Below are 9,381 nucleotides of genomic sequence, written 5' to 3' on the forward strand. Positions count from 1 at the left end.
GGAAAAGACCCTTAAGATCATCGAGTCCAACTGTAAACCTAACACTGCCAAGTCCACTATTAAACCATGTCCCTATACCGCATACCGCTTTCCTTCAACCCATGGCATTGTGCTATCAACCAGAGAGCAACAGAGCTGCAGGTGGTGTGATGTTTAGTTGGCCCTGGGATCCATTCTGCAAGGTCCAGCACAAGTCTTAAAGTGCAGATGCACCAGTGCTGAGCCCTCAGCATAGCGCAGGTCCAGGAGAAAGCCACGGACAGAAAGGCCTGTCATTAAAAACTGAGGAGAACTGGCAGTGCTTCTGGTGGATACTGACCGCCTGGAGACAGGTCTGAAGCACCAGGGCACACCTGGGGTGGTTGGCCAAAGCAACACATCTGTTGTAAGCATCGTGGTGACTCTGTGATGCCTAGAAAGCCACGGTTTTCCCTTGCTTTTGGGTGCACATCACATTAGTTACAGTCTATCTAAAGCAAAGGATAAGGTAAACAACATGTATATATATCTATTTGCCAAACATATGCATACGCATATATACATACATTTATATAAAAACGTATGAAAGCATAGAGACACATAAATATTTTTTCCTAACTAATCAGTTAGGAAATGCAGCCACTCCAGGGTTGCATTTGATATTTGATCTGCCTGGTCAAATATCAAAAATAGCTGTGAACTCAGGGGTGTATTGCCTCTTACTATAAATAGGCCCAACACAGGTCAATGCTCTAAGCAAAGGGCTACTTAGTGAAGTAGGCTATGGTCCTGGCCTGCCATCAGAAGTGGAATATGCTAATCTTCACAGTTTAATGGTTTCTCTCTCATCTCATTAGTCCCTAGCACCTACCTGTGCGTACGGCCATAAGGTTGCTGTGCAGACTGGTATGCCTCTAAACGTCTCCCCAAGGAGTCTCCAAGCCTCTGTTTCCCTGTGGAAACAGACTGCTGACAGTGGTGGCAAGTTGTAAACATCAGGTATTAAAAGCTGGTTAGGTGTAAACATGAAGCAGGGTATGACTTGGCTGTAATGTGAAAGCGATGCCACCGAAACTGCAGGCAATGTGTCAGGGACGGTCCATGTGAAAAGCAAAGGGGGCTCATGCAAAAAGTCTCAGCTCCAGCGCGGCAGCGACGATGGGCTTGGTCGGTGGGGTGCCTGCCTTCAGCCCCCTCCAAGGCAAAGCCAGGCCTTTTCCCCTCCCTCCGCTGGAAATGCTCTGCTACAGCCAGCTCGCTGAGGATGCCCCAGGGACCAGAGATCGAGCCAGAAGGTCTGAGTCATGACAGCCTGTCGCACCCTGCCTGGGCACGAACACCCCCAGCAGGAATCCTTTTTTCATATTTTATAGAGTACTGCCCATAAACGTCATACTGTAAACACCTGAGAGACTCTCTGACTGACCCTGTGGCTCTTATACATCTCCTTTGCCAGGGGAGCTGAAGGCACCTGCGTAAGGAACGTTTCTGAGCTTTGTACAGCAAGGATTATACAGGATGATGCCGTACAAACTTATTTAAATAAATCTTCCTTACATTATTAACACTAGATTAACTAAACATTTAGAAAATCTCCTTTACTTCTGAATACTGGCTTATTTTTTGAGTTCATTTAACTTGGAGAATGAAAATTGATTAGATCTTTTGTAATGTAAGCCTTTAGGGATGTTCTCAACGCCACTTTATTTTTTCCTGCTGTCACATACACAACAGAGTGAGCGGCACCCATACACAGTTTGAAAGCAGCTACATAGCTTCACTCCCTGATTCTCTGCTAGTAGAATGGGGCTGCTCCCTTTGAGCTGCTGAATGGTTTAAATACAAAATTAAATCTGCTTTTCACCAACTCAAGAAAGAAAAAAAAAGCTGCAGTAATTCCTGACCAGATTCAGAAAAATGTTAGTTTTGAGCTGCTCAAAAAGCAGCGCTGCTGGGAAAGCAGATCTGCATGTGACTGTGCTACCATGGCTAAGAGAAACACAAATCATTGGTGCCCCAATCTCTCCCCTCCCTCCTTCTGACAGGAACGACACTGAAAAGGTCTTAATTTGCTGTGTCCATCATGGCTTTCATCATCCTGTACTGAATTATGTTTTACCTCTGCACATAGCTTTACACCTACATGCATAATATTCACTTAATGTTTAGCATTTCTTGATAATGAAGCAAGTTCCCTATGAAAAATGTTATTTAGCAGCACAGGCTAATTTCAGAAGGCTTGATTTTACAGCCGGTACAACTGCTGGATGCTGATAGACAAACTCCTGCGCTTACTCTCTGGGGTGCTGCTGAGCCCCACAGCCAGTGGGGTGGTGAGGAGCCAGAATGACGGCTTCTGCATGGCTGTCCTCCGTCTGCAGACTTCAGGCAGGATGCGTGTCCACAGAAAAAAGTCACTTTTGAGGCTTTTATTTTATATCGGTTGTGTTTGTCCAAATATTCCGATTTACATTTGCCTGAGGAGGAGCTTTTTGGCTGTTTTATTTTTTTTAGTCACTCTTGATTAACATGTTGTTAGCACATCTGGTGTCCCATAAACAGGCGGGCGGCTGATCCTGGGCAAAGGCTGGCAACGATACCCAGTTCAGTGTCAGGTCTGTGTCGTAGGGAGGCTCAACCACCAAATTGGTCATTCTCACCGGCGCTAGCCCAGTTTTTGTTTGTCACTGGGTGTGTGTCCTGCCAGTTGCTAAATAAGTTACCTTCAACATGGTGAATCACCAAGTCAATGCTTTTATATGTGTGCACAGCGATATCTTTTATTTACTTCTTAAAATGCAGGTGATGGGGAGCCTTCAAATAATGCTCTGTCCAGGGACAAAATGAACAGCGGCTGCAAGTGCTGGGAAAAAAAGCAAGAAATGGGGTTTCTTCTTTAGTGAGGCACACAAGCACAGAACCAAACGCAAATGGATTTGCAGAGGGGCTTGTTATTACCCCTCCTTTCTTTTAACAGTGTCTGGTAGATATGTACTCCCAGGTAAATGGAGGAGGAGCAGCCATCAGCCCCTCCTTTCCCAGCTCTTGCTGCCTTGCTGGATAGCATACGCAGGTTGTCTGTAGCACTTGGGAGAATTGGTCAGGTGGAGCTGCACTTCTCCTCTTCATGCTGCAAAAACATCAACCGCAAAATGGTCGGGAAGAAGTCAAGTTCCCATGTACGTCTGTGGTTTCTGTTGCTTCCCAGGAACTTCAACAGGGCGTAAAGAAAGGCCTGTAAAATATTACGCTCATTGCAGTTGCAGATGCTATCCATAAGGACTGATAAAGGGTCAGTCAACATCGCAGAGCTGGTGACATCGGTGTGGCAAAAGGGGTGACACAGCTGCCTGCCACGCAGCATAGGTGGAGGGGTTATGCTGGGCAGGCGCGAGCCGGGTGCAGGCAGCCCTGGGGTGCAGGCAGCCCTTGGGTGCAGGCAGCCTTTGGGTGCAGGCAGCCCTGGGGTGCAGGCAGCCCTTGGGTGCGGGCAGCCCTGGGGTGCGGGCAGCCCTTGGGTGCGGGCAGCCTTTGGGTGCGGGCAGCCTTTGGGTGCAGGCAGCCCTGGGGTGCAGGCAGCCCTTGGGTGCAGGCAGCCTTTGGGTGCAGGCAGCCCTGGGGTGCAGGCAGCCCTTGGGTGCGGGCAGCCCTCGCTGGGCTGCAGGAGCCCTTCCTGGGGGGAAGCCTGCGGTGCGGGCTGGGGGCTGTCCCCAAGCTCCAGGTGGGCGCTGGCCTTTCCCTGGGATGGCCCCGGGTCTGTCCCTGCTCTGCCACAGTCTTCACACTTCAGTGTGTGTGTGTGTGATTTATGCAGTTCTAGCGAGTGACGAATCCCCCGTGTCACGTAGATCTCCGTAAGGACGGGCCTCACAGTGACGTCCCTGTGGTCTCACGAAGGGATGCTGGCAGCGCTCAGAGGGCTGCCGGGAACAGCAGTTGCTGCTCTCCCCTCCAGCTCACACATGTCTCAGGCAAGAATGAGCAGCTTCAAGTCCCACGGGACTCAGCGGTCAGCATTTGCTTACTGTCCTACTGCAACGGGAAGGGGAATTAATTCATCATCTGGAGCAACATTTCTGAGTCTCCAGTCCCAGTCTGTTAGTGACCAGAGGGTGATCTGCACAGCAGCTGCCAAAAAACAAAAAGGAAAAAATTCTATATAAATATGAATGCATGCCCATGTGTATAGGTGGGTGAATAGAAAAAGGGAACTAGCATAAATAAAGAAGCATCTCTACTTGTAAACGAAAAAATAATCCTGGCTGCATGGTGCAGGATGGTCCCTAGCTTTGTTTAAAATGACTCTGTGGCCCTCAGATTCAGAAAGGTGGGAAATGCTAATCCCAGTGTAGCACACATGCAGGATGTCTGGCATTACACAACAGGCAGGGCTGCCAGTGAAAAAGACCTTGCATTTGGCAATGCATAAACTGGGATGCTCCCAGTTTGCTCTGCCTGCTGCTGGCAGGAGGGCAACGGCTCTGGGTCCCTCTGACGGAGGCAGGGGCTCCACCACGGGGGTCCTCCCAGCTGCCCGAGGCAGTGAGATGTGCTCCCTCCGCAGCTGCTCACCTGGGCTTGATTTTATCTGTGGAGTCCAATCTCCACCAAACACACCCTTTGGGGGTGCTCCTGGGCTGAGGGTGGCTGTGAGTTGGGGGGAGCGGCAAGGTCCTGGAGGCATGCTGGAAATGACCCACAACCATAAAGCTCTTTTACTTTTCCAAGGGTTTTTTTTTGTTTTGTTGGTTTGCTGGCTTATGTTTATTTACAAGCCTATCTGCTTTCTTGAGGTTCACCCGACAAGACAAACACCCTGGAGGCTCAATTCCCCGAGGCTGAAGGCTGAGGTGGCCAACGGGGCTGCGGTTGCCCTAGGAAGGAGGGGTGCTTGGTACCCAGGCATCACGGCCACCGCGGGGGCTGCGTGTGGCCCCCCTCCCTGGAGCAGGGGACCGGGCTCTGCCGCGTGTGGTGCCTGCGCGGGGACGGTAGCAAAAGCAAGAGGATGCTCGAGGACAGACAGGGGCTGTCACGGGGGCACAGGGGCAGCGTGACAAGAGGCTTCGCCCCAAGGGGGTGAGGAGTTGAGGAGGAGGAGAGGCTGCTACCTTTGGAAGGGAATGAAGGCTTGAAGCTATCCATCCCATGCCTTGGGGATACCTGTGGGGTTTTGCCTGGTTTTTGCAAGCAGGCAGCACGTCTGCCCTCCTCCTGCCTGGCTTCCCAGTCCCCTAATGGCTCCTGAGCCTGTTGGACATTTTAAAGAATCTGAGAGAGAAACTGGAGGAGAAACTATTGAAACAGTCATACCAACTTCTGGCAAGTTTTGTGGAGATTTGCAGCTGGGATGAAGAAAGAGATCTGAACGACTGTTCCTACTGAAGGAAAAGCAGGGAGGTTTCAGGCTTTGGGTTGGCATCAGCAGATCAGCCGCTGGGCTGACCGGCTGGCTGGTGCTTGTGCTGCCTCCTGCCCAGCCAAATGCCATGGGCAGGGGACACAAGGAGCAGCCAGGGGAGGGAAGATGGGTATCTAGGGATACAGAGGGCTGGAGAAAGCAAAGGGCTTGTGAGGCAAGAAAGAGGTCTTGAGAGGTGGAGAGGATCTAGGGGTATTGCAGAGGAGGCACTATAAAAAGCAGGGATTATTGTGGTGTGGGCAGACGTGGGGACACAGAGCCACGGAGGGGCAGGGATGCAAAGCCTGACCGCAGCCTCCTGCTGACACGACACTTCTCCATAGGGAGAAGCAGGAGGAGGAGGTGAAGGAAACCTTGAACAGGTGACCATCTTTCCCTACACTCTCGCTGCAACCACAGTGCGATGAAGTAATTTGTTTCCAGAAAAGCTTAGCTTCCATTTTCCTACCAGTTTAAGGGTTTCTTAAAATTAAGCTATCTAGTGGGTATCTGCACATGGCTGTAAGTGTCTAGCACTGGGTACCTGTACAGAAATATTTGTATGTGACAGTTATATTTTTGCCCTGAGGTCTGTAAGTTGTGATAGAATCCTAGTCCTAGTAAAAGTGCTAGTAAAAAGGAAGGTTGCTAAATCTCTAAATAAACTTTTTTCTTTCTGCCATTGGTGAGTGACACAAAATAATTTGTAGGGAAAATGTTCTTTTTCACTGTTATTGCCCAATTATAGCTTCATTCTCAGGTGGGAATAGTCTAGCCAGGTAGTTGGAGATGTGGATAATACACTGCTCAACAGACCTCTCTGGATCAAAAACAGCTCTGCAGTGACATCTTACTGCTATTCCACTGTAATTCTTTAATATATTAAATATATCAAATATATCACTTTTAAATACATGAAAGCATAAGAAAGCCTGAGGCTGTGATGCCCAGGGCGTCCCATAGCGTGCGGAGCCAGCAGCACTAGCACACAGCACGGCCACGCAGTTTGGGGAAGCGGGGCCAGCACCCACCAGAGGAGACGTGGGGAGGCTTGCGGATGCTCTGACCATGCTCCTGGGTGCCTGAGTCCCCTCCTCTGCTGGGGGAGCCCCATCTCCCCATAACCTCTCCTCAAATAGCCAAGAGTGCGATGGGGACCATACCTGTGTTTGCATTACCCGATTGTGGTGGCTGAGGCATGAACTGTTCAGTATTTATTTATTTTTTTTAAACAGAGGGTGTAGGCAAAATTTTGATATATGCTGCCATCTGCTGTGGGCTTAATATTATCATGAGCATTTCAAATTTGTTTCTGATAGAGATAATGCTGCTGAGGGTAAGGGTGCGCAAATAAATCATACATGGCAGTCACACTAGTTGTATAAAAAGGACCTAAACCTCCCTTCCACTTGACCCTCTATGCAAAACATACTTCAAAAAGTGGGAAATCTGTAGGACGGAATTACGATTTACTGGTGATTTTCTTTTAAGTGCAAATTATTTCCCCTAAGTGCTTTATGCTGTGGTGCTTCAAGACCATCTTGTTCTTTACTCTTCCCTTCTCATTTTTTACTCCCTCACTTCCTTCCCTCTCTCAGCTGAAAGCTTCAGGGGGACCATATTTATTTCAAGACCACACCTCAGAGAAGAAGGCCTCGTTCCCACTATTGCCATTGGGAGCCACTTCAATTTAATTCAGCAAGAATTAAGCAAAACCTTTCTTGGGAAAGCCACAGGCGGTCACCAAGCCACCAGAGCTCCACCAGCCTGCCCTGCACCAGGCTCAGCAGGGGACAGTCCTTGAAAAATGGGTGCACAGGGTAGCACCCCACTTGCTGCAGCTACTTTCCATTTATTTAGTCCTCTGCTAAAGGACTAAATAAATGGAAATTATTGAGCGTGCTGGCAGCCTCAGAGCAGAGGTCTGACATGGGTGCCCGAGGCGAGGCCAGGCTCCTCGCTCAGCTGCCAGTCGTGTGCCTGAATTTACCTTGCGTAAACGCACTCCAGCATTAGGAGTTGGGGCATCATTAATTTTTTTCCTCTTGCCCACTGCCTTTCACATTCGTATTGCTCAGACTGGCAGCTACCCAAGCGCTCTTCAGCAAAATGAATCAATTACGGAGTCAGTTTTCTTTTAATCAGGAAAAATTGGTCTGGCCGTTTTGTGCCATCCACAAGGATGCATTTTTACCTCTCCCCTGCCAAATCTTGAAGCAAACTGTTCAAAATCCTACCCATCTAACCGGTGTCGATGCTGGGGACACAACCTGCTGTCCTCTACTGGGGCAGGAGCTCCACCAGCAAGAAAACGTGTAACAAAAGCAACAAAACAAACTCGGAAGCCTCTGCTTATGGAAAATACATAAAAACAGAGATTAAAGGCAATGATCGAGTGTGCTCTTTCAGTTCAGATAAGAAACACTTCTTTGTACCTACCCTAAAGTTAAACAGCCGATGTAAGCTCACTTCTTACTGTGCTTTATGTAATCTCAGGCTCCTGCTGCCCAGGATATTGTGATACTGCTTCTCACGGGCTATTTGTTGAAGAAAAGAAGTTTGATCTGCACATCTTAAAATGGTACTATGCTCACACGGATACTGGAAAGTGTGTACCTTTCAGGGACCAAACTAGGTTTGTCACCAAAACCAGCAAGATTTACAGTGCAGCACTTAGAATACAAGATCTCAACCTGCTTTCTTTGGATGTTGAAGACAGCAAAAAAATTGAACAAGCCAGATCTATTTTTTTTATGTTTAATGTACAGTTCTTGAATTTGCATTTACAGACTTACATGAATCTCGCCAGTGAGATAGCCGCTACGAGCAGAGCTGTGCGGCATCCCCGCCTCTGCGCAGTGATTGCTTCCTGGTGCAGGATGTGTTAGCATGTAAAAGCATGTCACCTCTCACAACACACGTTTGCTTTCTCACACACCAAATTAAGCATTTGTTTTTACGCTTATCTCTATATCTTTACAGATATTCCCTTTTTATTTGTACATTTCAAGTGAAAAAAATGAATTTCGGATTGGCCAAAGGAGAGTTTATCCGTGTGATGTTTTCCAGAGTGTCTGGGAAAACTGCGTATTGAATAAAAGTCACATCTGGTTCATCCAAACTTATCAACTTTGTCTCAGTCTCCAGAATTAAATATCATGATGACAGGAATAGATGATGAATGGTAAAGGAATTTTTCTTCACATACTGGACATTTCTTGTGAAGTTATACATTGGATTTATTTTCTGAGAGTCTATTACATGTTGATGCAAGTTTGCTCCACAGGCTGTGCATACAAGTAGGTTGTGTTTCTAAGGGATACTATGGCTGTAAGGTAATCCTATGTTAAAGCAACAATTTTAACCAGTGATCTGAGTTGACAAGCTAGAAGCTGTTTCATCAGCCTCTTTAATAATGCAGCAGATACACATTCCTCTAGTATAAAGATCTTAAATACTTCCAAGGTGTTTACCACAAAACTCCTAATCAGGAGTAGTTAAACCAGAGCTGCCTTCAGCCCCACCTGGTTTGGCAGGCCTTTGTTCATGCACATGCGGTGTAACTAATTATTTTCATCGAAGAGAGAGAAGAAAATCCAAGGGAAAGGAAAGGCCCAGTAACTTGTCATATCACCTCTTTGAAAAGTTACTTTACTGTCTGCCCGTTCATTCCAGCTGTAATACTGACTACCAGTAGAGACGAGCCCATCGATCCTGCCTCTCTTTGAATAAAACACAATGCTCATCTCTGTACAAAACCCTTCCCACAGCAAACGTCCTAAAACCCCATATATCTTCATCTGGGTTAACACAAAGAAATATGCTAATATTGTGATTATATTTATTTTTAAACCTCTGGCATGCATGTTAATGGCATAAGTTGGGGGAGGAAAATACAGCTTTATAGAGTGACTCTTGTATTCTGCCTATACCTAAGCCACCACAGCAAGGGGCATAACAGAAATCAGAGGAAAGACCTGCAGCTCAGTCAGCCCAGGCTA

Source organism: Ciconia boyciana, chromosome 1, assembly GCF_034638445.1.
Source record: "Ciconia boyciana chromosome 1, ASM3463844v1, whole genome shotgun sequence".
Classification (NCBI taxonomy): domain Eukaryota; kingdom Metazoa; phylum Chordata; class Aves; order Ciconiiformes; family Ciconiidae; genus Ciconia; species Ciconia boyciana.